This window comes from Stegostoma tigrinum, unplaced genomic scaffold (genome assembly GCF_030684315.1).
Source record: "Stegostoma tigrinum isolate sSteTig4 unplaced genomic scaffold, sSteTig4.hap1 scaffold_177, whole genome shotgun sequence".
Lineage (NCBI taxonomy): Eukaryota > Metazoa > Chordata > Chondrichthyes > Orectolobiformes > Stegostomatidae > Stegostoma > Stegostoma tigrinum.
The window spans coordinates 1-26,584 of NW_026728117.1; the positions used below are offsets into that span (position 1 = coordinate 1).

A 26,584-nucleotide genomic window follows, 5' to 3' on the forward strand; every position below is an offset into this window, starting at 1 on the left:
ATGCAGGGAGAATGTTTGTATTTCATGTATGTGGAAGTACTGAAATATTTCCATGAATCTAAAAGTCACTTTTCCCTTCATTGAAGGACACAATCATTGCCTTAGAAGCTTCATCACGATACAACATTGCATTTCTGAAGAGGGAAGAAGAAATCAACATGCAAGTTCAATTCCATGTTTTTGGAAGTCCCATTGAGAACACGATTCATTTGCGCCGGCATAATGCTCTGACCGAGAAAGAATCGAGGGTGAGTTTGTAGTTTGGAAGATCGCAGCAATTTATGCATCAACTTCTTCATCAATAATGTTCCATTGCTTTCAAACTGCATTTTCCACTCTGCAAGATAATAACTGTTCGAACAAGCAACAGTATCGGTAGATGGTCTATGGGGAATGCAATGTTACAAAACCCAATCCATTCAACAACATATTTCAGATATGTCAACAAATTAAATATTCCAGCAGAGGGATAAAACAAGGAAGATGAGAATGAGGAGGCAATAACTCTGATGACAAAAGAACACCAACTTACCTTTAACCATTTGAGCAAAAAAGCAGGCACACAAACAAATAATCGTCTAACAATGCACACGTGCAACGGAGGCTACACGGGGACTAAGAATGCCGAAATGTTGTCATGCATATTGCTGAAAGGGTGATTGAAACAGAATCTGTGGTAAATTTGAAGAAATACAGATAATGCATCTCAGGATGTTGGAGCAAGAACATTTATGGACTGAGGCAAATTGTATTGCCCTTTTCAGGAGTTATTCGGGTCAAAATGAATTCAAATACTTTCTGTGCTGAAAGCTATCGCTTAGTTGCAGCTGGATCACAATTTCTGTTCCTGGTAGTCTTTAGCAAACTGTTAAAAATGAATGTCACTGCACAGAATTCCAAACATGACTCCAATCAGTAGAGAAAATATCCAAGGGGTATGATGAGTTGTATCCTCTCATGTTGAACAATGCAGCTACAGATACTAGGGATGCACTGATGATAATGTCGCAAAAATCCTTAGATTGGGGAAAAGTCTCAGAGGATTGAAAGATTGTGAACATAACACCATGATGAGAAAAATACTTCGACAAAATAGCAAGCAATTATTGCCAATTTAGGTCAACCTGGGTAGATGTTCATGCCGGCAATGAAAGATGAAATAACAGGGTACTGAGTGTGCTATAACATCCTACAGAGTTAACATCCTTTTATAAAGGGGAAATAATACTTGACAAACTTGCTACAGTGCTTTGAGAAGGAAACAAACATTACTGATGAAGGACCACCAGTTGATGTCGTACATTGAGATTTCAACAAAGCATTTGATAAGGTACAGCTCATAAGGTGTCTCAAAAGAAAAGAGCCCATGTGTTCAAGAGTAGTATGTTAGGATGGACAGAGGACTGCATCACAAATAGAAGTCGAGAAGTAGCAGCAGGATGGTAACTTATAAGTCATGTACGGCCACAGAGTGAATGCTGCGGAGGCCGTACACCTCATGTTGACTGGGTTGATTTCGGAAATGGCGGAGGGAATTGCCATGCGTAAGAATGTTGGGCAGGCTGGGACAACATTCATGGGCGTTTATAAGATTCTAAAAAATCTTATTTTTTCAACATTTAAGATTCTTAAGAGACTTGATAGTGTATATCCGTAGAGATTACTCCCATTTGTCAAAGATTTTGCGACCAGAGGCCACATTTTCAAATTTGTTGCCTATTAATTTAGGGGGAGAATTACTTCTTTCAGGTTGTAGCAATCTATTGAACACTTTAGCAGAGAATGTTTTAGAGGTAATGCCCTTAATTATATGCTCGGCTGAGATGGCCAGGTTAATTTTTAAATCAAGGAACAACGACAATGAGAGAAGGGTAGTCTTTACAGTGGAAGATACTTCAAGGATCCCCTTATTAGTAAAGAATACAGGGAGGACTTAAACACATCACTACCACACCATCACTACCATGAGAGAAATAGCAGTAGACAATCTAATGGAGTGAAAGCAGATTAGACTCTTTGCCGTGATGGTTGACTTTCTAAGATTCTAAACAATGAGCTTCAGAGTCGGTGTATGCGTTGACTGTAATTTGCCAAAAAGGTTCAGATTCTCGAGAAGCATCTGAGGGCTGGAAAAATGCTGATGTGACGTCCCTATTTAAAAAGGAGAGAGGCAAAAAGAAGATAACTACAACCGAAACATCTATTGTTGGAAATATGTGGCAATCAACTATGAAGAAAATAGTAGCAGGACATTTGGAAAATCAGAATCTAATCAAACAGAATCACCATAGCCTGATGAAAGAGAAATTATGTCTGGCTAATTTGTTTGGGTTTTTGGAGGAAGTTTTGGAAGGAGAATTAACAGAGGAAAACCAGTAAATGTGTTGTGTTTGGACTTGGAGAAAGCATTTGAGAATGTACTCAAAAGTAATAAGCTGAGAGCTGAGGTTTTGAAGGTAGTATATTGCTTTGGATCAGTATGCTTTGCACGTTCTGGAAGAAGAGATCACATCTCGAGTGAAATGCACCAAGCGAATATATATTTTGGGGAACTTGGTGGCAATGCGGTAAGCCAGTGCAGAGTGTAAGAGGTGCCATTTGCTTGCTTTTTTTGCCTGATAGTTTGGAAGCATTTTTTTTTGAGACAGGGTAAATTGAAGCCAGAATCAGGGACCCGGAGGGTGAATCAGGCTCATTCATTGGTGATCGCTTCTGGTTTAGGAATCTATTATCGGTAGCTTTCAGATTGAAAGTAAATCGGAGAAATATTTACAGGCTACAAACTAAAAGACCAGAATGTTTTCAAATCAAATTAAGATCGAAGTAATTGAAATGGAGATGCCAGGCCAGACGATGATTTATACCTACATGACGGGGGAGTGGTCAGAGCCCATACTCGAGCTCAGGGTTGATGAACTGGAATCTCAGTTTTGACCAATCAACAAATCATGTGGGGCAGAGTTAGCAGGGATTGCTGTGCTTCAGGAGGCAGTCACACACCTTAGATTAACTAGCTGAAACTCGGTCAGTGGCCAGAGACGTGAGACTGTGACAAAGAACAGGGCAGGTGGAAGGATCCAGGATGTAGTGCAGAAGGAACCTTGGCCTTTGATCTTATCTAACAGCTTTGAGATTCTTTCTTCGTGTGTGGATGAGAGTGCAGGGTATAGGGAAGATGAGTAAACTGACGGCAGCACTGTGGTACAGGGGGGACATTCAGGAGGGGATAAAAAGTGAAATGTAGTTATAATCAGAGGTAGTGTAGTTTGGGGAATGAACACTGTTCGTTGTGACTAGGATCGAGAGTCTCAAAAGTAGTGTTGCCTGCCTGGTGCCCAGGTTCAGGATATTCCATCTCGGCTACAAAGGAACTTGAAGTGGGAGGAGTAGAAATCCAGCTGTTGTGGGACACACAGGTAACATTGATATGGAAGAAAGAGGAAAGAGGTTCTGCTGAGGGATTATGAGCGCCAAGGTGCTGAGGTGAGAAAGCAGAACCAGAATGGTAATAATCTCTGGATTACTATCTGAGCAATTTGGCACGGTGTGAGCATAATTTATAGATGTAAGTGCATTGTTCAAATGGTGGCCTGGCAGAAATGTGTTTGAATTCATGGGACATTGGCATCGGTACAGGGAAGGAGGGAGTTGTTCTGGTGGTATAGGCTCAACGAGAATCAGATTGGGACAAGTCTCCTGGCAAAATACAGAGCTAGGTCTGGGGTTAGGGCGCTAAAATAAAATGTCTGGAGTGGGTGAGCGCAGTTGCATGGAAAATTGTGGAAAAAGTTAGAAGCTGGTAAGTGCTCAGCAAAGTTTCCGGAGCAAGTAATAGGACAAAAAGAATGGAAATGGTCAGGAGTCTCACTTCAGCTGCAGCAGATAAGAAGGGTGGCTGTAAATGCCAGACTGAAGATCTTGTATTGAATTGCAGGGAGTGTATGAAACAAAGTGAATGAGTTTGTGGTGCAGATTGAAATTGACAGATACATCACTCTGGGTATCACAGAGAGGTGGTTGTTAGGGGATAAGTGTTGGGAACGAAATAGCCAATGATTCATGTCTGATAGAATGAACAGGCAAATGGACAGAGGTAAGAAAGTGTGGAACTGGATGAGCACAGCAGGCCAAGCAGCATCTCAGGAGCACAAAAGCTGATGTTTCGGGCCTGGACCCTTCTACTTCTGTGTGTTCATCCTGCTGTGTTCATCCAGCTCCACACTTTGTTACCTTGGATTCTGAAGCATCTTCAGTTCCCATTCTGTCTGATACATATGGACAGAGATGCCAGGGTTGGCTTGTCAGTAAGAAATGAGGTCGCGCTGAAGGAACCACAGCTCTTGTGCTTGTTTATTAATGACTTGGAGGAAAGAGGTGCATGTGCTGTGGCTAAATTTGTAGATGACTCAAAAATATTTCGAAAGACAAGGCATGACAGAGAAACAGAGATTTACCAGGATGTTACTTGGATTGGAATGTATTAGCTATAAGGAGGGTTTGTTGGAAATGTTGTATCATGATAAATGCAATGAGATCAACCATGACCTCACCGAATGATGGCGGAAATTCAATGGGCCAAGTAACTTTTTTTGTGAGTCTTCTTGTTTGACAATGCATTCATCAGGGTGTTTTTTTTCTCTCTTGAATGAAATCTGAAAATGAAATGTATACACTTCCTTTTCATCTGGTAATACATAATTGTTCTGAACAATTTCCATTGACTAATAGCAATCTGACAAGCATGACAATGTAAAGAGATTTTTAGCTTCTTTTTAATTGTAAAGGGATTCTTTGGAATTAATTTGGCATATATTATTTGCATCTCAACAAGTATGTTCAGCACTGCATCTCAAAAAGTGCTCTGTTGTATGACAACAGCTTTTTAAAGATCACTTCAATGGTTGTGATTTTCAGTTGCCATAACACACATTAGATTACACTGTTGGCCAATCTGTCCATGATTATTTCATTATCTTATGTTTCAAACAGACCAGGAAATATTGGTGATGCAATGAAGAGTTTGATTCTCAAATATAATTGCTGTTATAGTTTCCACTTGGAAGAAAGTATCACATCAAATTGACTGGTCAAGGAAATGGGACACTGACTGTGAGCATTTTGAATGTTCGAGTTATTCCTAAAATGAAAGTTATGACCTTGATGATTTTTCTTGCATGCAGGTATGAAGAGACTATTTTAAAATACCCTCTCAGTTCGTGGTTCAGGCATAAAATTGTAATATGTATATTTATGTATATACATGTGCATGCGTAATCTGAAAAGAAAATGAGTATAAATCACTTGTTGCAAGGTGAGAATGAGTTATCCAGATGGTAAGACCTGCCAATGTTGGTGTTTGAGATAACACATTGTGGAGCTGGAGGAACACAGCAGGGCAGGCAGCATCAGAGGCTCAAGAAAGTTGAGGTTTTGGGTCAGGACCCTTCCTGAGAAATGGAGGGTGGACGGGAGCTCAGAAACAAATAGTGTGGAGGGGGAGGTGGTGGTAGGGAAGGTAGGTGGATGGTAATAAGTGAGTACTATCCAGATTGGAACAGATTTTCCCCAGGGGGTATTGAGTACGAATTCCAAATCACTGTCAAAATCTTAGTGACTGTTAACATTGATGTTTTTTGTCTGTGTGTTTCAGTAATTGCATGACAGTTGAATGGTTCGTTGAGAGTGAGGAACCTATGGACTCTCACACACCAAGATGGAATTTAGTTCGAAGAGTGACTTCAAAATAGTTGCTTGCTTTTAAAATCTTGACCGTTTTTGCTGTCCAGTTGAATGAATTTAGCTTCATACTGCTTCAATAGGAATTAGTGTTTAATAGGAACATATTTGTGAAACTTACAGTTCTGCAAGTTTTTGCGTAAACTGGTGGAGACTTTCGGTGCTTGCAAAAAGGCTCACCTCTCCGTTGATACTGAAGGAAAATTGGAGTTTAAAAGTAAGTTCACCCGCTATCAGGGAATGAAATGTTAATGTTGACTCGAATATAATTTTTAAAAAAGTCATATATTTGTGTAACACTGAACTCAAATTTAAATTTGGATTTGCTGGTTTTACAGATGGTTGGATGTTGGATTCATTTTAAATGAGGGTGAAGATCACTTTAAATCCAGCATATTTGTGAAGAAAAGAAATAGCATGTCAAATGAAATTAACTGCATGACTCGTCATAGCCTTATATGTAGAATTTCATTCTGAACTATGAGACAGTTGTGACCCCATACTACCTCAGTGCTCATGGCAAGAGTAAGACTCCTGTTTGACGTGCTGTGCACTGCATGGAATGGCGGCGACATCAGATTCATTGATGATTGAGAATCAAACAAATATGACGATAAGATTTAAAATCAAAATCTCATTGAACACTTCAAACAATGTATTACAGGAAGAGGGGGAAAGCATGTATGACTAATAGAAGGTGGTGGCACAGATCAAACAGACCTGTGTGCTAAAACTTAGCACAAATTTCACATTGAATGGAACCGTTTAAACAGGCTGGAGGAAGCAGACATGGCAGCTCAGACTTTTTGAATTTGAGCATTCTGTTCATGAACATCAGCAAAAATGTGGGAAACATGTTTATTCTTTCTCTTTTATTGCACAGAACCATACGATGAGACTGTTTTGATGAGGAATTTAAAGATTACGAGTCCTGTCCGTTTGACCCACAGTTTGGTACCATAGGTTGGTACGATCTTCGTTCGAGAAGGAAAAGGGATGTTCCAGATACAGAAAATCGTCAAACCATTTACGACAAAGTCCGTTTCTGGTTAGTACTAATTCATGCAGTTAACATTTTTAGATTGACATGATTGCACAATGGAGTCAATAAGAAAATTCGATCTGATATTCCACATAAATTTTAAGTGGATATTAAAGCCGCTCATTTCTTTTTCACGCTGTCTGCTGCTTTTAAGAATGGCTGTCTTATTGTTGAAATGTTTAGCTTTGACTCCATGGCTTCTTCCATTAGCACACATTGAAACACATGTTTCTTCAGCCAAAAATGCACGTTTACCCTGTGTTGACTAACCTTCCCCTGCGGTCGCTCCCCTGAAAAACAACTATACCGTTTTGGATACTCTTCTGGGAGACGACTTACCAGGGGCATGCAGTAGGGTGCAGGTCTCTGGCACAGAGTCTGTCCCTCTTGCACAGAAGGGAAGCGGGGATAGGAAGAGAGTGATAGTCACTGGGGACTCAATAGTTAGAGGAACAGATAGAAGATTTGCCGGGAACGAAAGACACTCACGATTGGTGTGTTGCCGACCAGGTGCCAGGGTCCGTGATGTCTCGGATAGTGTGTTTAGGGTCCTGAGGGGAGAGGGTGACCAGCCCCAAGTCGTGGTCCACGTTGGCACCAACGACATAGGCAGAAAGAGTGATAGGGATGTCAGGCAGGATTTGAGGGAGCTATGGTGGAAGTTGAGAGCTAGAACAAACAGAGTGGTCGTCACTGGTTTGGCACCCATACCACGTGATAGCGAGGCCAAGAACAGGGAGAGATTTCAGCTGAAGACGTGGCTGCAGGGATGGTGCAGGTGGGAGGGCTTCAGGTACCTGGACAATTGGGGCTCATTCTGGGGAAGGTGGGACCTGTACAATCAGGACGGCCTCCACTTGAATCAGATGGGCACTAATATCCTGGGTGGGAAATTGGCTAGTGCCATTTGGGTGGATTTAAGCTAGCTCAGAAGGGGGATGGGAAACTGAGGTGTAGTCCTAGTACACAGGAGGATGAGTGTAGGGAGGACATGGACAGGACCTCACTGTCACAGGAGTGTGCTGGCAGACAGCAAGCTGGATTGAAGTGTGACGACTTTAATGCCGGGAGTAACCGAAATAAGGTAGGTGAGCTTGCAGCTTGGATAGGTACCTGGGACTTCGATATTGTGGCCATTTCGGAGGCATGGCTAGAGCAGGGTCAGGAATGGATGTTGCAGGTTCTCGGGTTTAGATCCTTCATTCAGGTCTGGGAAGGTGGTAAAAGTGGGGGAGATGTGGCTTTGTTGGTCAAGGACAGTATAACGGCGGCTGAAAGAACCTTTGAGGACTCGTCTACTGAGGTGGTATGGGCTGAGGTTGCCAAGGAAGGTTTGTCGACTGAGTCAGTATGGGTGGAAGTTCGGAACAGCAAGGCAGCAGTCACTTCACTGGGGGTTTTCTACAGACCCCAAATAGCATTTGGGAGATCGAAGAACTCATTGGCCGGCAGATTGTTGAAAAGAGCAAACGTAACAGGGTTGTTGTTATGGGTAACTTCAACTTTCCCATTATAGATTGAAACCTCCTTGGTGCAGATGGTTTGGATGGAGCTGTTTTTGTATGTGGACTGGCCGAGGGGGGAGGCCATTTTGGATTTGGTGCTCGGCAATGAGCCAGGACAGGTGTCAGATCTCGTGGTGGGAGAACACTTTGGCGACAGCGACCGCAAGAGCCTCACATTTACCATAGCCGTGGAAAGGGAAAGGAGCAGTTACCAGGGGAAGATATTTCACTGGGGTCAAGGAAACTATGATGCTATCAGACAGGAGTTGCAAAGTACAGATTGGGAGCAATTGTTCCACAGAAAGGGCGCAGCAGACATGTGCAGCTGTTCAAGGAGCAGTTGTTGCGAGTGATGTATAAATTTGTTCCTCTGAGACAGATAAGAAGGGGTAAGATTAAGGAGCCTTGGATGACGGGTACAGAGGTGCTTCTTGTCAAAAAGAAAAAGGCAGCGCACGTAAGGTGGAGCAAGTGAGGGTCTAGCACAGCTTGAGAGTATTACAGGCTTGCTCGGAAGGAGGTCAAAAGATATTGCGTGTACAATTGTGACCTGTTACAACCTTTGCGTCCACGCTTGCTCATTCAATGGTGTCAAGATGCCAGCAGTGAGTGTACCTCCTCCATCCCCTAATGCCGTCAGCTCACACAAGACATGGTCCTTACTTAAAATCTTCTGATCAACCAAAGTTCATTGTGATGGACATTTTAGTTATCTGTCATGAAACGAAATCTGATTCTGACTGGCATGACCTGCAGTGCAAATGAATGTAATCTGCGAAACGAGATTCCTTATGGGCTTGCAGCCACTACAAATAATTGCTTTTCAAAGACTTTGCGTACATACATTTTTTTCTCCTATCACCCGAGATTATTTTTTTGTTTATGCATGTTGTGTGGGCTTCCAGTCAGGCCCATAAACACAGGTTGATGCAGTCACTGTTATAACATGGTATTGAAGGAGAATTTGTGATCTTTGGAGTTTCATTCCAGTGTGTGAAGGAGTGCATCATCAAGCCACTTCAGATCTCTACTGGCGATGAATTGTTGCAAGTTTTCAAGTGTTACCGATGGTCACATAAAATATGGCCTTTTTGTTCTTGCGCTATTCATCTTAACTGCACCTTATCTCGTATTTAGGCTTGGAAACAATTTCAATTTTTTTGATTTACTTATTCAAAATCATTTATGATTGTTGTCATGATATCTACAATATGTTATTTTGATTGGACATAGAGGATTGGATCTGTCTTTCCCCAACTATGAATGGAAATAAAGTATGCGCTTATAAAACCCCTTCTGGGCAAGGTAGTTGCTCAGTGGTTAGAGCTGCTCATGCACTGGGGAGCCAATTGAGATTCCAGTCTTGGGTAACTATCTGTGTGGAATTGACACGTCCTCCCCGCATCTGCGAGGGGCTTCCGCCAGGTGCTGCAGTTTCCTCCCATTGTTCAAAGATGTGCAGGTCCTTATATGTGATTTGTGAAGCATTTCTTAAATGTTTCAATCCTGCCAGCATCCAGTGCCTTGGACAAAACAACTGGAGATGAATAAAAGATACTGTGCCTTTTGACACCATTTCCTGCTGGATTTTCATCAATCCTGCTTTATATGGGTGACAACTTCCATGACCTTTTTTGATGCTATGTCTGAATTGACAGTCTAGTTCCAAATATTTGTTGTGCAGTATTTCAAGGTCTCTGTTACAGCATACCCATGAATGTCCACTTCTGAAGATACTTCCATATCATAGAATCCCTACAGTGTGGAAACAAGGCCCTTTTGACCCAACAAGTCCACAGCCACCCTCCAAAGAGCATCTCACCCTGACTCATTCCCCGACCCTTTCCTCAGTAACCCTACATTTCCCATGACTAACACACCTAATCTACACATCCCTAAACACAATGGGCAAGTTTGGCATGGCCCATACACCGAGCCTGCACATCTTTGGACTGTGGGAGGAAACCAGAGCACCCAGCAGGAACCAATGCAGGCATGGGCAGAATGTACAAACTCCGCACAGAAGATCGCCCAACGGTGGCATCGAGCCTGGGTCCCTGGCCCTGTGAGTCAGCAGTGCGAACCACTGAGCCACCGTGCTGCCCTTGGAGTTAGACAGAGCTTGCTTGTTCTTGGGTGGCCTCAAACTGCCAACCTCCACTTAGTGGCAAAAGTGCTGACCAACTGCATTCATCTTCACTGGTTTTTGCTTTGTATCATTGAATTCAATCCTTCAAACTCTATGGTATATATTTAAATTTCCATTGATATGTGAGGGTTGTTTTTAGTACACAGTATTGGTTTATTATGTTTCATTGGTACATAATGAATATTGTATGTATATGCAAATGGGCAAGTTGGTAACGATGCAGTCCGCAGACCTGGAGGATAATAACACTGTCCTTCAATCGCCCACGATGCCCTCTGCAAATTGGTAGAAAACAAAAATTTCCATAAAATTCATCTCTCCTCCTGTCAGTCGATCAAAATTAATTCAGGATTTTGTCCAGGCCAATAACCGTAAGATTACACAGGCCTAAACAAAACTACTGGCTCATAATAGTTCAGTAAAGTGAAAGGGCAACAATAGAGGCAGTAGGAACTGCAGATGCTGGAGAATCTGAGATAAGAAGGTGTAAAGCTGGATGAACACAGCAGGTCAAGCAGTATCATCCGGCTCTACACCTTGTTATCTCAGATTCTCCAGCATCTGCAGTTCCTACTGCCTCTATTGTTGCCAGTTCTGAAGTCGGGTCTCGTCCCGAAACATCAGCTTTCTTGCTCCTCTGCTGCTTGGCCTGCTGTGTTCATCCAGCTCCCCACCTTGGGCAACAATAGAGTATGTTTTAAGTCACTAGATATGTTACGTGGGTTTGTCTTCCTTAGGGTGGAGTTAGTGGAACCGAAAAAGATGTCTCCCTCACAGCGTTTGTGACACAAGAATTGCATCGTTCCTTGGCGGCCTTTCAACAGAAGAATATTCAGAGATTTCCCGAGTGGTAAGAATGTAACTTCTTTTACTTCTCTTTATCTCACTTTTTCCAACAATTGGAAAATAGATTTTAGAAATAACGTCGAGCTGATGAAGTGTGACAAGAATAATAATTCCAAGCAGTGGTGGGAGTTGGTCAGTGAGGTGGGAGGAGTGGATAGGTGGGAGAGAAGGCGGACAGGTCATGGAGGCGGGGATGAGGGGAGGAACTCGTCTTGGGATGAGGCTGATGGGTGGGGAGATTTTGAGGGTGGCAAAGTCCATATTGAGGCCATTGAGTTGGAAGCTCCCGAGGCGGAATATGAGGTGCTGCTCCTCCAGTTTCTGGGTGGTGTGGTTGTGACACTGGAAGAGGCCCAGGATGGACATGTCGTTCAGGGAGTGGGAGGGGGAGTTGAAGTGATGCAATGATTTGGATATGAAAATAGAAGGTGTGGTTTGTACGTTTCCCAATGATTGAAGGTGTAGTAGCCAGCCAAGAAGGTCACCTCAGAATGCAATGGGACATTGACAAGGGCCAATAAACTGAGGAGTGGCAGATGGAGTTGAGGTTAGACAAATGTGAGGTGCTACATTTTGGAAAGGCAAATCAGGGCAGCACATATACACTGAAGGTTGTGGGGAGTGTTGCTAAATAAAGAGACGCTGGAGTGCAGTTTCGTAGTTCCATCAAAGTACAGCCACCGGTAAAAAGGATATTGAGGAGACATTTGGTGTGCTCGCCTTTATCGGTCAGTGCATTTAGTATAGGAGTTAGGAGATTACTTAGCAGCCATATAGGATGTTGGTCCGGCTGCTTTTGGAATACTGCAATCGCTTTTAGTCTCCTTGCGAGAGGAAGGATGGCGGCTCAACATTGAGGGCCGAAGGGCCTGTTCTGCGCTGTATTGTTGTATGTTGTAAACTTGAAAGGGTTCAGAAAAGATCTACAAGGATGTTACCAGCATCGGAGGTTGGAGGTATACTGTGGGCTTGAACAGGCAGCGATTTCTTGGAACTTTGGAGTTCAGGGCTGACCATATAGAAGTTTATACAATTACGAGGGACGTGGATAGAGCGAACAGCCAAGATCTTTTCCCCGGGTTGCTGGAATCCAAAACTGGAGAGAATAGGTTTAAAATGAGAGAGGGAGCAGCCAAAAGCAGCCGAACCAACGTCCTATATGGCTGCTAAGTGATCTCCTAACTCCGATACTAAATGCACTGACCGATGAAGGTGAGCACACCAAATGTCTCCTCAATACCCTTTTTTACCGGTGGCTGTACTTTGATGGAACTACGAAACTGCACTCCAGCGTCTCTTTTTATGAGAGAGGGAAGATTTAAAATGGACCGGATTTTTTTCATAGTTGTGCATGTATGGAATGAGCTGCCAGAGGAAGTGGTGGAGGTTTGTACGTTTAAAAGGCATGTGGATGGGTATATGAAAGGATGGGTTGAGAGGAATATGGGCCAAATGCTGGCAAATGGGACTAAATTAATTTAGGATATCTGGTCAACGTAGACAAATTGGGCCAAAGGATCAGTTTCCCTACTGTACATCTCTCTGATTCTAAGTGTCTTTTTTCTTAACCACGTGGCCCATAATTAGAAAAACTTGAATCAGGATTTGGGAATGTGACAATTCTAATTGGATCTGTTTGATGAAATTAACTCTGTAGGTAATGGTGGTTGAATTATGATTTATCAAATTTGAGATTATTGCAGCATCTTCTAGAATAGAGGAAACACATGAAATCAAAATTGAAAATCAAAACTTGGTAAAATTTTGCATTGGAAATACATGACAAGCCATTGGAGGAGATTCATGACCATTGCATTCAAGTGAGAACAACAAATGCGATTCAGTGACTCAGTGACTGAGTGAAACGGGATGCAGTGACTGAGTGAAACGGGATGCAGTGACTGAGTGAAACGGGATGCAGTGACTGAGTGAAACGGGATGCAGTGACTGAGTGAAACGGGATGCAGTGACTGAGTGAAATGTGATGCAGTGAGTGAGGGAAAGGAGATGCAGTGAATGTGGGAAATGGGAGGCAGTGAATGTGGGAAATGGGAGGCAGTGACTGAGGGAAATGGGATGCAGTGACTGAGGAAATGGGTTGCAGTACCTGATGGAAATTGAATGCAGCGTCAGTTAGAAACGGGATGCAGTGACTGTGGGAAATGGAATGCAGTGAATGAGTGAAATGAGATGCAGAGACTGATGGAAATTGCATGCAGTAAGAGAGTGACATGAGCTGCAGTGACTGAGTGAAATGGGATGCAGTGACTGAGGGTAATGGGATGCACCGTCTCAGTTCAATGAGTTTCACTGTCTCAGTTAATTGGGATGCTCTGACTGAGTGAAGTTGGATGCGGTGACTGAGCGAAATGGGATGCGGTGACTGAGGGAAATGGAATGCGGTGACTGTGGGGAATAGGGTGCGGTGACTGAGGGAAATGGGATGCAGCGGCTGTCTGAAATGGGATGCAGTGGCTGAGGGTAATGGGATGCACCGTCTCAGTTCAATGAGTTTCACTGTCTCAGTTAAATGGGATGCTCTGACTGAGTGAAATGGGATGCTGTGACTGAGGGAAAGGAGACGCAGTGACTGAGGGAAATGGGACGCAGTGACTGAGGGAAATGGGACGCAGTGACTGAGGGTAATGGGACGCAGTGACTGAGGGTAATGGGACGCAGTGACTGAGGGTAATGGGACGCAGTGACTGAGTGTAATGGGACGCAGTGACTGAGTGTAATGGGACGCAGTGACTGAGTGATAATGGGATGCAGTGACTGTGGGGAATAGGGTGCGGTGACTGATGGAAATGGATTCACTGTCGCAGTTGAATAGGATTCACTGTCTCCGTGAAATGGGATGCAGTGACTGAGGGAAATGGGAGTGACTGACTGAACTGGGAGGGAGTGACTGACTGAGTGGAATGGGACGCAGTGACTGAGTGGAATGGGACGCAGTGACTGAGTGGAATGGGACGCAGTGACTGAGGGAAATGGGATGCAGTGACTGAGTGCAATGTGATGCCGTGACTGATGGAAGTGGATTCCCTGCCTGGCTTGGACAGGTTTCACTGTCACCTGCTCAGAGGGTCTGCCCCCTGCAGCCCTGACCCGCTCACTGCGACTTTCCCCCCGCAGTCCTGTCCCGCTGACAGAGACTTGCCCCCCGGCAGTCCTGTCCCGCTGACAGTGACTTGCCCCCGCAGGTCTGACCCGCTCAGAGGGACTGGCCGCCGCAGCCCTGACCCGCTGAGATGGACTGGCCCCCGCCGCCCTGACCCGCTCAGAGGGACTGGCCGCCGCAGCCCTGACCCGCTGAGATGGACTGGCCCCCGCCGCCCTGACCCGCTCAGAGGGAATGGCCCCCGCCGCCCTAACCCACTCAGTGGGACTGGCCCCCGCCGCCCTGACCCGCTCAGAGGGACTTCGCCCCGCAGCCCTGACCCGCTCAGAGGCACTGGCCCCCGCAGCCCTGACCGCTCAGAGCGACTGGCCCCCGCAGCCCTGACCCGTTCACTGCGATACTGCGCCCCGCAGCCCTGACCCGTTCACTACGACAATGCCCCCCCCCGCAGCCCTGACCCGCTCACTGCGACTTGCCCCCCCGCAGCCCTGACCCGCTCACAGGGACTGGCCCCCCCGCAGCCCTGACCTACTCACTGCGACTTGCCCCCCGCAGACCTGACCCGCTCACAGGGACTTGCCGCCCGCAGTCCTGTCCTGCTGACATGGAATGGCCCCCGCAGCCCTGACCCGCTCACAGGGGTTGGCCCCCGCAGCCCTGACCCGCTCACTGCGACTTGGCCCCTGCAGTCGTGTCCCGCTGACAGGGATTTGCCCCCCCGCAGTCCCGTCCCGCTGACAGGGACATACCCCCGCAGCCCTGACCCGCTCAGAGGGACTGGCCCCCGCAGCCCTGACCCGCTCAGAGGGACTGGCCCCCGCAGCCCTGACCCGCTCAGAGGGACTGGCCCCCGCAGCCCTGACCCGCTCAGAGGGACTGGCCCCCGCTGCCCTGACCCGCTCAGAGGGACTTGCCCCCGCAGCCCTGACACGCTGACAGGGACTTGCCCCCCGCAGCCCTGACCCGGTCACTGTGACCTGCCCCCAGCAGCCCTGACCCGCTCACAGGGACTGGCCCCGCAGCCCTGACCCGCTCACTGCGACTTGCCCCCCGCAGTCGTGTCCCGCATGGGGAACATGCCCCACCAGCCCTGACGTGCTCAGAGTGACTGGCCGCCGCAGCCCTGACCCGCACAGAGGCACTGGCGCCTGGCGCCCGCAGCCCTGACCCGCTCAGAGGCACTGGGTACCCGCAGCCCTGACCCGTTCGAGCGACTGGCCCCCGCAGCCCTGACCCGCTCAGAGGGACTGGCCCCTGCTGCCCTGACCCGCTCAGAGGGACTGGCCCCCGCTGCCCTGACCCGCTCAGAGGGACTTGCCCCCGCAGCCCTGACCCGCTCACTGTGACTTGCCCCCCGCAGACCTGACCCGCTGACAGGGACTTGCCCCCCGCAGCCCTGACCCGCTCACTGCGACTTGCCCCCCACAGCCCTGACCCACTCAGAGGGACTGGCCCCCGCAGCCCTGACCCGCTCAGAGGGACTGGCCGCCGCAGCCCTGACCCGCTGAGATGGACTGGCCCCCGCCGCCCTCAGAGGGACTGGCCCCCGCCGCCCTGACCCCCTCAGAGGGACTGGCCCCCGCCGCCCTGACCCGCTCAGAGGTACTGCCGCCTTGACCCGCACAGAGGGACTGGCCCCTGCCGCCCTGACCCCCTCAGAGGGACTGGCCCCCGCTGCCCTGACCCGCTCAGAGGGACTGGCCCCCGCTGCCCTGACCTGCTCAGAGGGACTTGCCCCCGCAGCCCTGACACGCTCACTGCGACTTGCCCCCTGCAGTCCTGACCCGCTCACTGCGACTTGCCCCCCGCAGACCTGACCCGCTGACAGGGACTTGCCCCCGCAGCCCTGACCCGCTCACTACGACTTGCCCCCCGCAGACCTGACTCGCTCACTGTGACCTGCCCCCAGCAGCCCTGACCCGCTCACTGCGACTTGCCCCATGCAGCCCTGACCCTATCACTGCGACTTGCCCCCTGCAGCCCTGACCCGCTCACTGCAACTTGCCCCCTGCAGTCCTGACCCGCTCACTGCGACTTGCCCCCCGCAGTCCTGTCCCACTGACAGGGACTTGCCCCCCGCAGCCCTGTCCCGCTCGCAGGGACTGGCCCCCGCAGCTCTGACCCACTCACTGCGACTTTCCCCCCGGCAGTCCTGTCCCGCTGACAGGGACTTGCCCCCGCAGGTCTGACCCGCTCAGAGGGATTGGCCCCCGCCGCCCTGACCCGCTCAGAGGGATTGGCCCCCGCCGCCCTGACCCGCTCAGAGGTACTGCCGCCTGCAGCCCTGACCCGCTCAGAGGGACTGGCCTCCGCAGCCCTGACCCGCACAGAGGCACTGGGTACCCGCTGCCCTGACCCGCTCAGAGGGACTGGCCCCCGCTGCCCTGACCTGCTCAGAGGGACTGGCCCCCGCCGCCCTGACACGCTCACTGCGACCTGCCCCCAGCAGACCTGACCCGCTCACTGCGACCTGACCCCCGCAGACCTGACTCGCTCACTGCGACCTGCCCCCAGCAGCCCTGATCCGCTCAGAGCGACTGGCGCCCGCAGCCCTGACCCCCTCACTGCGACACTGCGCCCCGCAGGCCCGACCCGCTCACTGCGACCTGCCCCCCGCCGCCCTGACACGCTCACTGCGACTTGCCCCCCGCAGTCGTGTCCCGCTGACAGGGACATGCCCCACCAGCCCTGACCCGCTCAGAGGGACTGGCCGCCGCAGCCCTGACCCGCTGAGATGGACTGGTCCCCGGAGCCCTGACCCGCTCAGAGGGACTGCCGCCTTGACCCGCACAGAGGGACTGGCCTCCGCAGCCCTGACCCGCTCACTGCGACCTGCCCCCCGCAGACCTGTCCCGCTGACAGGGACTTGCCCCCGCAGGTCTGACCCGCTCAGAGGGATTGGCCCCCGCCGCCCTGACCCGCTCAGAGGGACTGGCCCCCGCCGCCCTGACCCGCTCAGAGGTACTGCCGCCCGCAGCCCTGACCCGCTCAGAGGGACTGGCCTCCGCAGCCCTGACCCGCACGGAGGCACTGGGTACCTGCTGCCCTGACCCGCTCAGAGGGACTGGCCCCCGCTGCCCTGACCTGCTCAGAGGGACTTGCCCCCCGCAGACCTGACCCGCTCACTGCGACTTGCCCGCTGCAGCCCTGACCCGCTCACTGCGACTTGCCCGCTGCAGCCCTGACCCGCTCACTGCGACCTGCCCCCAGCAGCCCTGACCCTATCACTGCGACTTGCCCCCTGCAGCCCTGACCCTATCACTGCGACTTGCCCCCTGCAGCCCTGACCCGCTCACTGCGACTTGCCCCCTGCAGCCCTGACCCTATCACTGCGACTTGCCCCCTGCAGCCCTGACCCGCTCACTGCAACTTGCCCCCTGCAGTCCTGACCCGCTCACTGCGACTTGCCCCCCGCAGTCCTGTCCCGCTGACAGGGACTTGCCGCCCGCAGTCCTGTCCCGCTCGCAGGGACTGGCCCCCGCAGCTCTGACCCACTCACTGCGACTTTCCCCCCGGCAGTCCTGTCCCGCTGACAGGGACTTGCCCCCGCAGGTCTGACCCGCTCAGAGGGATTGGCCGCCGCAGCCCTGATCCGCTGAGATGGACTGGCCCCCGCCGCCCTGACCCCCTCAGAGGGACTGGCCCCCGCCGCCCTGACCCCCTCAGAGGGACTGGCCCCCGCCGCCCTGACCCCCTCAGAGGGACTGGCCCCCGCCGCCCTGACCCGCTGAGAGGGACTGGCCCCCGTCGCCCTGACACGCTCACTGCGACCTGACCCGCTCACTGCGACCTGCCCCCCGCAGACCTGACTCGCTCACTGCGACCTGCCCCCAGCAGCCCTGACCCGCTCAGAGCGACTGGCGCCCGCCGCCCTGACACGCTCACTGCGACTTGCCCCCCGCAGTCGTGTCCCGCTGACAGGGACATGCCCCACCAGCCCTGACCCGCTCAGAGGGACTGGCCGCCGCAGCCCTGACCCGCTGAGATGGACTGGTCCCCGGAGCCCTGACCCGCTCAGAGGGACTGCCGCCTTGACCCGCACAGAGGGACTGGCCTCCGCAGCCCTGACCCGCTCAGAGGGACCGGCCCCCGCAGCCCTGACCCGCTCACTGCGACCTGCCCCCCGCAGACCTGACTCGCTCACAGGGACTGGCCCCTGTAGCCCTGACCCTATCACTGTGACTTGCCCCCTGCAGCCCTGATCCGCTCACTGTGACTTGCCCCCTGCAGTCCTGACCCGCTCACTGCGACTTGCCCCCTGCAGCCCTGACCCGCTCACTGCGACTTGCCCCCCGCAGTCCTGTCCCGCTGACAGGGGCTTGCCGCCCGCAGTCCTGTCCCGCTCACAGGGACTGGCCCCCCGCAGCCCTGACCCACTCACCGCGACTTTCCCCCCGCAGTCGTGTCCCGCTGACAGGCACTTGCCCCCCGGCTGTCCTGTCCCGCTGACAGTGACTTGCCCCCGCAGCCCTGACCCCCTCAGAGGGACTGGCTGCCGCAGCCCTGACCCCCTCAGAGGGACTGGCCGCCGCAGCCCTGACCCCCTCAGAGGGACTGGCCCCCGCCGCCCTGACCCCCTCAGAGGGACTGGCCCCCGCCGCCCTGACCCCCTCAGAGGGACTGGCCCCCGCCGCCCTGACCCGCTCAGAGGGACTGGCCCCCGCCGCCCTGACCCGCTCAGAGGGACTGCCGCCTTAACCCGCACAGAGGGACTGGCCCCCGCAGCCCTGACCCGCTCAGAGGCATTGGCGCCCGCAGTCCTGACCCGCTCAGAGGGCTGGGCACCGGCAGCCCTGACCCCCTCACTGCGACACTGCGCCCCGCAGCCCTGACCCGTTCACTGCGACAATGCCACCTCCGCAGCCCTGACCCGCTTAGTGCGACTTGCCCCCCCGCAGTCCTGACCCGCTCACTGCGACTTGCCCCCCGCAGTCGTGTCCCGCTGACAGGGACATGCCCCCGCAGCCCTGACCCGCTCTGAGGGACTGCCCGCCGCAGCCCTGACCCGCTCAGAGGGACTGGCCCCCGCAGCCCTGACCCGCACAGAGGCACTGGGTATCCGCAGTCCTCACCCGCTCAGAGGGACTGGCCCCCGCTGCCCTGACCCGCTGACAGGGACTTGCCCCCCGCAGCCCTGACACGCTCACTGCGACTTGCCCCCCGCAGCCCTGACCCGCTCACTGCGACTTGCCCCCTGCAGCCCTGACCCGCTCACTGCGACTTGCCCCCTGCAGTCCCGACCCGCTCACTGCGACTTGCCCCCCGCAGTCCTGTCCCACTGACAGGGACTTGCCCCCCCGCAGTCCCGTCCCGCTGACAGGGACATTCCCCACCAGCCCTGACCCACTCAGAGGGACTGGCCGCCGCAGCCCTGACCCGCTGAGATGGACTGGTCCCCGGAGCCCTGACCCGCTCAGAGGGACTGCCGCCTTGACCCGCTCAGAGGGACTGGCCCCCGCAGCCCTGACCCGCTCAGAGGGACTGGCCCCCGCAGCCCTGACCCGCTCAGCGGGCTGGGCACCGGCAGCCATGACCCGCTCAGAGCGACTGGCCCCCGCAGCCCTGACCCGCACAGAGGCACTGGCGCCTGGCGCCCGCAGCCCTGACCCGCTCAGAGGGACTGGCGCCTGGCGCCCGCAGCCCTGACCCGCTCAGAGGCACTGGCGCCCGCAGTCCTGACCCGCTCAGCGGGCTGGGCACCGGCAGCCATGACCCGCTCAGAGCGACTGGCCCCCGCAGCCCTGATCCCCTCACTGCGATACTGCGCCCCGCAGCCCTGACCCGTTCACTGCGACAATGTCACCTCCGCAGCCCTGACCCGCTTACTGCGACTTGCCCCCCCGCAGTCCTGACCCGCTCACTGCGACTTGCCCCCCGCAGTCATGTCCTGCTGACAGGGACATGCCCCCGCAGCCCTGACCCGCTCAGAGGGACTGCCGCCTTGACCCGCACAGAGGGACTGGCCCCCGCAGCCCTGACCCGCACAGAGGCACTGGGTATCCGCAGCCCTGACCCGCTCAGAGGGACTGGCCCCCGCTGCCCTGACCCGCTCAGAGGGACTTGCCCCCCGCAGCCCTGACACGCTCACTGCGACTTGCCCCCCGCAGCCCTGACCCGCTCACTGCGACTTGCCCCCCGCAGCCCTGACCCGCTCACTGCGACCTGCCCCCCGCAGACCTGACCCGCTCACTGCGACTTGCCCCCTGCAGCCCTGACCCGCTCACTGCGACTTGCCCCCTGCAGCCCTGACCCGCTCACTGCGACTTGCCCCCTGCAGACCTGACCCGCTCACTGCGACTTGCCCCCTGCAGCCCTGACCCGCTCACTGCGACTTGCCCCCTGCAGTCCCGACCCGCTCACTGCGACTTGCCCCCCGCAGTCCTGTCCCGCTGACAGGGACTTGCCGCCCGCAGTCCTGTCCCGCTCGCAGGGACTGGCCCCCGCAGCTCTGACCCACTCACTGCGACTTTCCCCCCGGCAGTCCTGTCCCGCTGACAGGAACTTGCCCCCGCAGGTCTGACCCGCTCAGAGGGACTGGCCGCCGCAGCCCTGACCCGCTGAGATGGACTGGCCCCCGCCGCCCTGACCCCCTCAGAGGGACTGGCCCCCGCCGCCCTGACCCGCTCAGAGGGACTGGCCCCCGCCGCCCTGACCCGCTCAGAGCGACTGGCCCCCGCAGCCCTGACCTGCTGAGAGGGACTGGCCCCCGCCGCCCTGACCCGCTCAGAGGGACTGGCCCCCGCAGCCCTGACCCCCTCACTGCGACACTGCGCCCCGCAGCCCTGACCCGTTCACTGCGACAATGCCCCCTCCGCAGCCCTGACCCGCTTACTGCGACCTGCCCCCCGCAGCCCTGACCCGCTCACAGGGACTGGCCCCCTGCAGTCCTGACCCGCTCACTGCAACTTGCCCCCCGCAGTCGTGTCCCGCTGACAGGGACTTGCCCCCGCAGCCCTGACCCGCTCACTGCGACCTGCCCCCCGCAGACCTGACTCGCTCACTGCGACCTGCCCCCAGCAGCCCTGACCCGCTCACTGCGACAATGCCCCCTCCGCAGCCCTGACCCGCTCACTGCGACTTGCTCCCCCGCAGCCCTGACCCGCTCACTGCGACCTGCCCCCAGCAGCCCTAACCCGCTCACAGGGACTGGCCCCCGCAGCCCTGACCCTATCACTGCGACTTGCCCCCTGCAGTCCTGACCCGCTCACTGCGACTTGCCCCCCGCAGTCGTGTCCCGCTGACATGGACTTGCCCCCCCGCAGTCCCGTCCCGCTGACAGGGACATTCCCCACCAGCCCTGACCCACTGAGAGGGACTGACCGCCGCAGCCCTGACCCGCTGAGATGGACTGGTCCCCGGAGCCCTGACCCGCTCAGAGGGACTGGCCCCCGCAGCCCTGACCCGCACAGAGGCACTGGGTATCCGCAGCCCTGACCCGCTCAGAGGGACTGGCCCCCGCTGCCCTGACCCGCTCAGAGGGACTTGCCCCCCGCAGCCCTGACACGCTCACTGCGACTTGCCCCCCGCAGCCCTGACCCGCTCACTGCGACTTGCCCCCCGCAGCCCTGACCCGCTCACTGCGACCTGCCCCCCGCAGACCTGACCCGCTCACTGCGACTTGCCCCCTGCAGCCCTGACCCGCTCACTGCGACTTGCCCCCTGCAGCCCTGACCCGCTCACTGCGACTTGCCCCCTGCAGACCTGACCCGCTCACTGCGACTTGCCCCCTGCAGCCCTGACCCGCTCACTGCGACTTGCCCCCTGCAGTCCCGACCCGCTCACTGCGACTTGCCCCCCGCAGTCCTGTCCCGCTGACAGGGACTTGCCGCCCGCAGTCCTGTCCCGCTCGCAGGGACTGGCCCCCGCAGCTCTGACCCACTCACTGCGACTTTCCCCCCGGCAGTCCTGTCCCGCTGACAGGAACTTGCCCCCGCAGGTCTGACCCGCTCAGAGGGACTGGCCGCCGCAGCCCTGACCCGCTGAGATGGACTGGCCCCCGCCGCCCTGACCCCCTCAGAGGGACTGGCCCCCGCCGCCCTGACCCGCTCAGAGGGACTGGCCCCCGCCGCCCTGACCCGCTCAGAGCGACTGGCCCCCGCAGCCCTGACCTGCTGAGAGGGACTGGCCCCCGCCGCCCTGACCCGCTCAGAGGGACTGGCCCCCGCAGCCCTGACCCCCTCACTGCGACACTGCGCCCCGCAGCCCTGACCCGTTCACTGCGACAATGCCCCCTCCGCAGCCCTGACCCGCTTACTGCGACCTGCCCCCCGCAGCCCTGACCCGCTCACAGGGACTGGCCCCCTGCAGTCCTGACCCGCTCACTGCAACTTGCCCCCCGCAGTCGTGTCCCGCTGACAGGGACTTGCCCCCGCAGCCCTGACCCGCTCACTGCGACCTGCCCCCCGCAGACCTGACTCGCTCACTGCGACCTGCCCCCAGCAGCCCTGACCCGCTCACTGCGACAATGCCCCCTCCGCAGCCCTGACCCGCTCACTGCGACTTGCTCCCCCGCAGCCCTGACCCGCTCACTGCGACCTGCCCCCAGCAGCCCTAACCCGCTCACAGGGACTGGCCCCCGCAGCCCTGACCCTATCACTGCGACTTGCCCCCTGCAGTCCTGACCCGCTCACTGCGACTTGCCCCCCGCAGTCGTGTCCCGCTGACATGGACTTGCCCCCCCGCAGTCCCGTCCCGCTGACAGGGACATTCCCCACCAGCCCTGACCCACTGAGAGGGACTGACCGCCGCAGCCCTGACCCGCTGAGATGGACTGGTCCCCGGAGCCCTGACCCGCTCAGAGGGACTGGCCCCCGGAGCCCTGACCCGCACAGAGGCACTGGCGCCTGGCGCCCGCAGCCCTGACCCGCTCAGAGGGACTGGCGCCTGGCGCCCGCAGCCCTGACCCGCTCAGAGGGACTGGCCCCCGCAGCCCTGACCCCCTCACTGCGACACTGCGCCCCGCAGCCCTGACCCGTTCACTGCGACAATGCCCCCTCCGCAGCCCTGACCCGCTCACAGGGACTGGCCCCCTGCAGTCCTGACCCGCTCACTGCAACTTGCCCCCCGCAGTCGTGTCCCGCTGACAGGGACTTGCCCCCGCAGCCCTGACCCGCTCACTGCGACCTGCCCCCCGCAGACCTGACTCGCTCACTGCGACCTGCCCCCAGCAGCCCTGACCCGCTCAGAGGCACTGGCGCCCGCAGTCCTGACCCCCTCACTGCGACACTGCGCCCCGCAGCCCTGACCCGTTCACTGCGACAATGCCCCCTCCGCAGCCCTGACCCGCTTACTGCGACTTGCTCCCCCGCAGCCCTGACCCGCTCACTGCGACCTGCCCCCAGCAGCCCTAACCCGCTCACAGGGACTGGCACCCGCAGCCCTGACCCTATCACTGCGACTTGCCCCCTGCAGTCCTGACCCGCTCACTGCGACTTGCCCCCCGCAGTCGTGTCCCGCTGACATGGACTTGCCCCCCCGCAGTCCCGTCCCGCTGACAGGGACATTCCCCACCAGCCCTGACCCACTGAGAGGGACTGACCGCCGCAGCCCTGACCCGCTGAGATGGACTGGTCCCCGGAGCCCTGACCCGCTCAGAGGGACTGGTCCCCGGAGCCCTGACCCGCACAGAGGCACTGGCGCCTGGCGCCCGCAGCCCTGACCCGCTCAGAGGGACTGGCGCCTGGCGCCCGCAGCCCTGACCCGCTCAGAGGGACTGGCGCCTGGCGCCCGCAGCCCTGACCCGCTCAGAGGGACTGGCGCCTGGCGCCCGCAGCCCTGACCCGCTCAGAGGGACTGGCGCCTGGCGCCCGCAGCCCTGACCCGCTCAGAGGCACTGGCGCCCGCAGTCCTGACCCGCTCAGCGGGCTGGGCACCGGCAGCCCTGACCCGCTCAGAGCGACTGGCCCCCGCAGCCCTGACCCCCTCACTGCGACACTGCGCCCCGCAGCCCTGACCCGTTCACTGCGACAATGCCCCCTCCGCAGCCCTGACCCGCTCACAGGGACTGGCCCCCCCGCAGCCCTGACCCGCTCACTGCGACTTGCCCCCCGCAGCCCTGACCCGCTCAGAGGGACTGCCGCCTTGACCCGCACAGAGGGACTGGCCCCCGCAGCCCTGACCCGCACAGAGGCACTGGGTACCCGCAGCCCTGACCCGCTCAGAGCGATTGGCCCCCGCAGCCCTGACCCGCTCAGAGGGACTGGCCCCCGCTGCCCTGACCCGCTCAGAGGGACTTGCCCCCGCAGCCCTGACACGCTCAGAGGGACTTGCCCCCGCAGCCCTGACACGCTCACTGCGACTTGCCCCCCGCAGACCTGACCCGCTGACAGGGACTTGCACCCGCAGCCCTGACCCGCTCACTGCGACCTGCCCCCCGCAGACCTGACTCGCTCACTGCGACCTGCCCCCAGCAGACCTTACCCGCTCACTGAGACCTGCACCCCGCAGCCCTAACCCGCTCACAGGGACTGGCCCCCGCAGCCCTGACCCGCTCACTGCGACCTGCCCCCCGCAGACCTGACCCGCTCACTGCGACTTGCCCCCTGGAGTCCTGACCCGCTCACTGCGACTTGCCCCCCGCAGTCGTGTCCCGCTGACAAGGACTTGCCCCCCCGCAGTCCCGTCCCGCTGACAGGGACATGCCCCACCAGCCCTGACCCGCTCAGAGGGACTGGCCGCCGCAGCCCTGACCCGCTGAGATGGACTGGTCCCCGCTGCCCTGACCCGCTCAGAGGGACTGCCGCCTTGACCCGCTCAGAGGGACTGGCCCCCGCAGCCCTGACCCGCTCAGAGGGACATGCCCCCGCAGCCCTGACCCGCTCAGAGGGACTGGCTGCCGCAGCCCTGACCCGCTCAGAGGGACTGCCGCCTTGACCCGCACAGATGGACTGGCCCCCGCAGCCCTGACCCGCACAGAGGCACTGGGTATCCGCAGCCCTGACCCGCTCAGCGGGACTGGCCCCCGCTGCCCTGACCCGCTCAGAGGGACTTGCCCCACGCAGCCCTGACACGCTCACTGCGACTTGCCCCCTGCAGCCCTGACCCGCTCACTGCGACTTGCCCCCTGCAGTCCCGACCTGCTCACTGCGACTTGCCCCCCGCAGCCCTGTCCCGCTGACTGCGACTTGCCCCCCGCAACCCTGTCCCGCTGACAGGGACTGGCCCCCGCAGCCCTGTCCCGCTGACAGGGACTGGCCCCCGCAGCCCTGTCCCGCTGACAGGGACTGGCCCCCGCAGCCCTGTCCCGCTGACAGGGACTGGCCCCCGCAGCCCTGTCCCGCTGACAGGGACTGGCCCCCGCAGCCCTGTCCCGCTGACAGGGACTGGCCCCCGCAGCCCTGTCCCGCTGACAGGGACTGGCCCCCGCAGCCCTGTCCCGCTGACAGGGACTGGCCCCCGCAGCCCTGTCCCGCTGACAGGGACTGGCCCCCGCAGCCCTGTCCCGCTGACAGGGACTGGCCCCCGCAGCCCTGTCCCGCTGACAGGGACTGGCCCCCGCAGCCCTGTCCCGCTGACAGGGACTGGCCCCCGCAGCCCTGTCCCGCTGACAGGGACAGGCCCCCGCAGCCCTGTCCCGCTGACAGGGACAGGCCCCCGCAGCCCTGTCCCGCTGACAGGGACTGGCCCCCGCAGCCCTGTCCCGCTGACAGGGACTGGCCCCCGCAGCCCTGTCCCGCTCACTGCGACTTGCCCCCCGCAGCCCTGTCCCGCTCACTGCGACTTGCCCCCCGCAGCCCTGACCCGCTGACAGGGACTTGCCCCCCGCAGACCTGACCCGCTCACTGCGACCTGCCCCCCGCAGCCCTGACCCGCTCACTGCGACTTGCCCCCCGCAGCCCTGTCCCGCTCACTGCGACTTGCCCCCCGCAGCCCTGACCCGCTGACAGGGACTTGCCCCCCGCCGCCCAGACCCGCTCACATGGACTGGCCCCCGCAGCCCTGACCCGCTCACTGCGACATTGCCCCCCGCACCCAAGACCCGCTCACTGCGACTTTCCCCCCGCAGCCCTGACCCGCTCACAGGGAAAGGTCGCCGCAGCCCTGACCCGCTCACTGCCACTTGCCCCCCGCACCCTGACCCGCTCTCAGGGACTGGCCCGCCGCAGCCCTGACCCGCTCACTGCGACCTGCCCCCAGCAGACCTGACCCGCTCACTGCGACCTGCCCCCCGCAGACCTGACCCGCTC

At 56.6% G+C, this 26,584-nt stretch overlaps 1 long non-coding RNA gene across 2 annotated transcripts in view; it reads left to right on the forward strand.

Annotated features, from left to right (window-relative positions):
* Positions 1-131: 131 nt before the first annotated feature.
* The window catches only part of LOC132207842 (uncharacterized), a 47,640-nt gene continuing 21,187 nt past the window's right edge, over positions 132-26,584 (forward strand). Inside the window, exons 1-4 of one of the 2 annotated variants that reach the window (XR_009443900.1) lie at positions 132-248; positions 5,860-5,953; positions 6,620-6,784; positions 11,170-11,282. This is a non-coding gene — a long non-coding RNA (uncharacterized LOC132207842). Of the gene's footprint in view, positions 249-1,072; positions 1,331-5,859; positions 5,954-6,619; positions 6,785-11,169; positions 11,283-26,584 lie in introns of those variants that run through there. The other variant, XR_009443901.1, reaches the window with a different exon arrangement.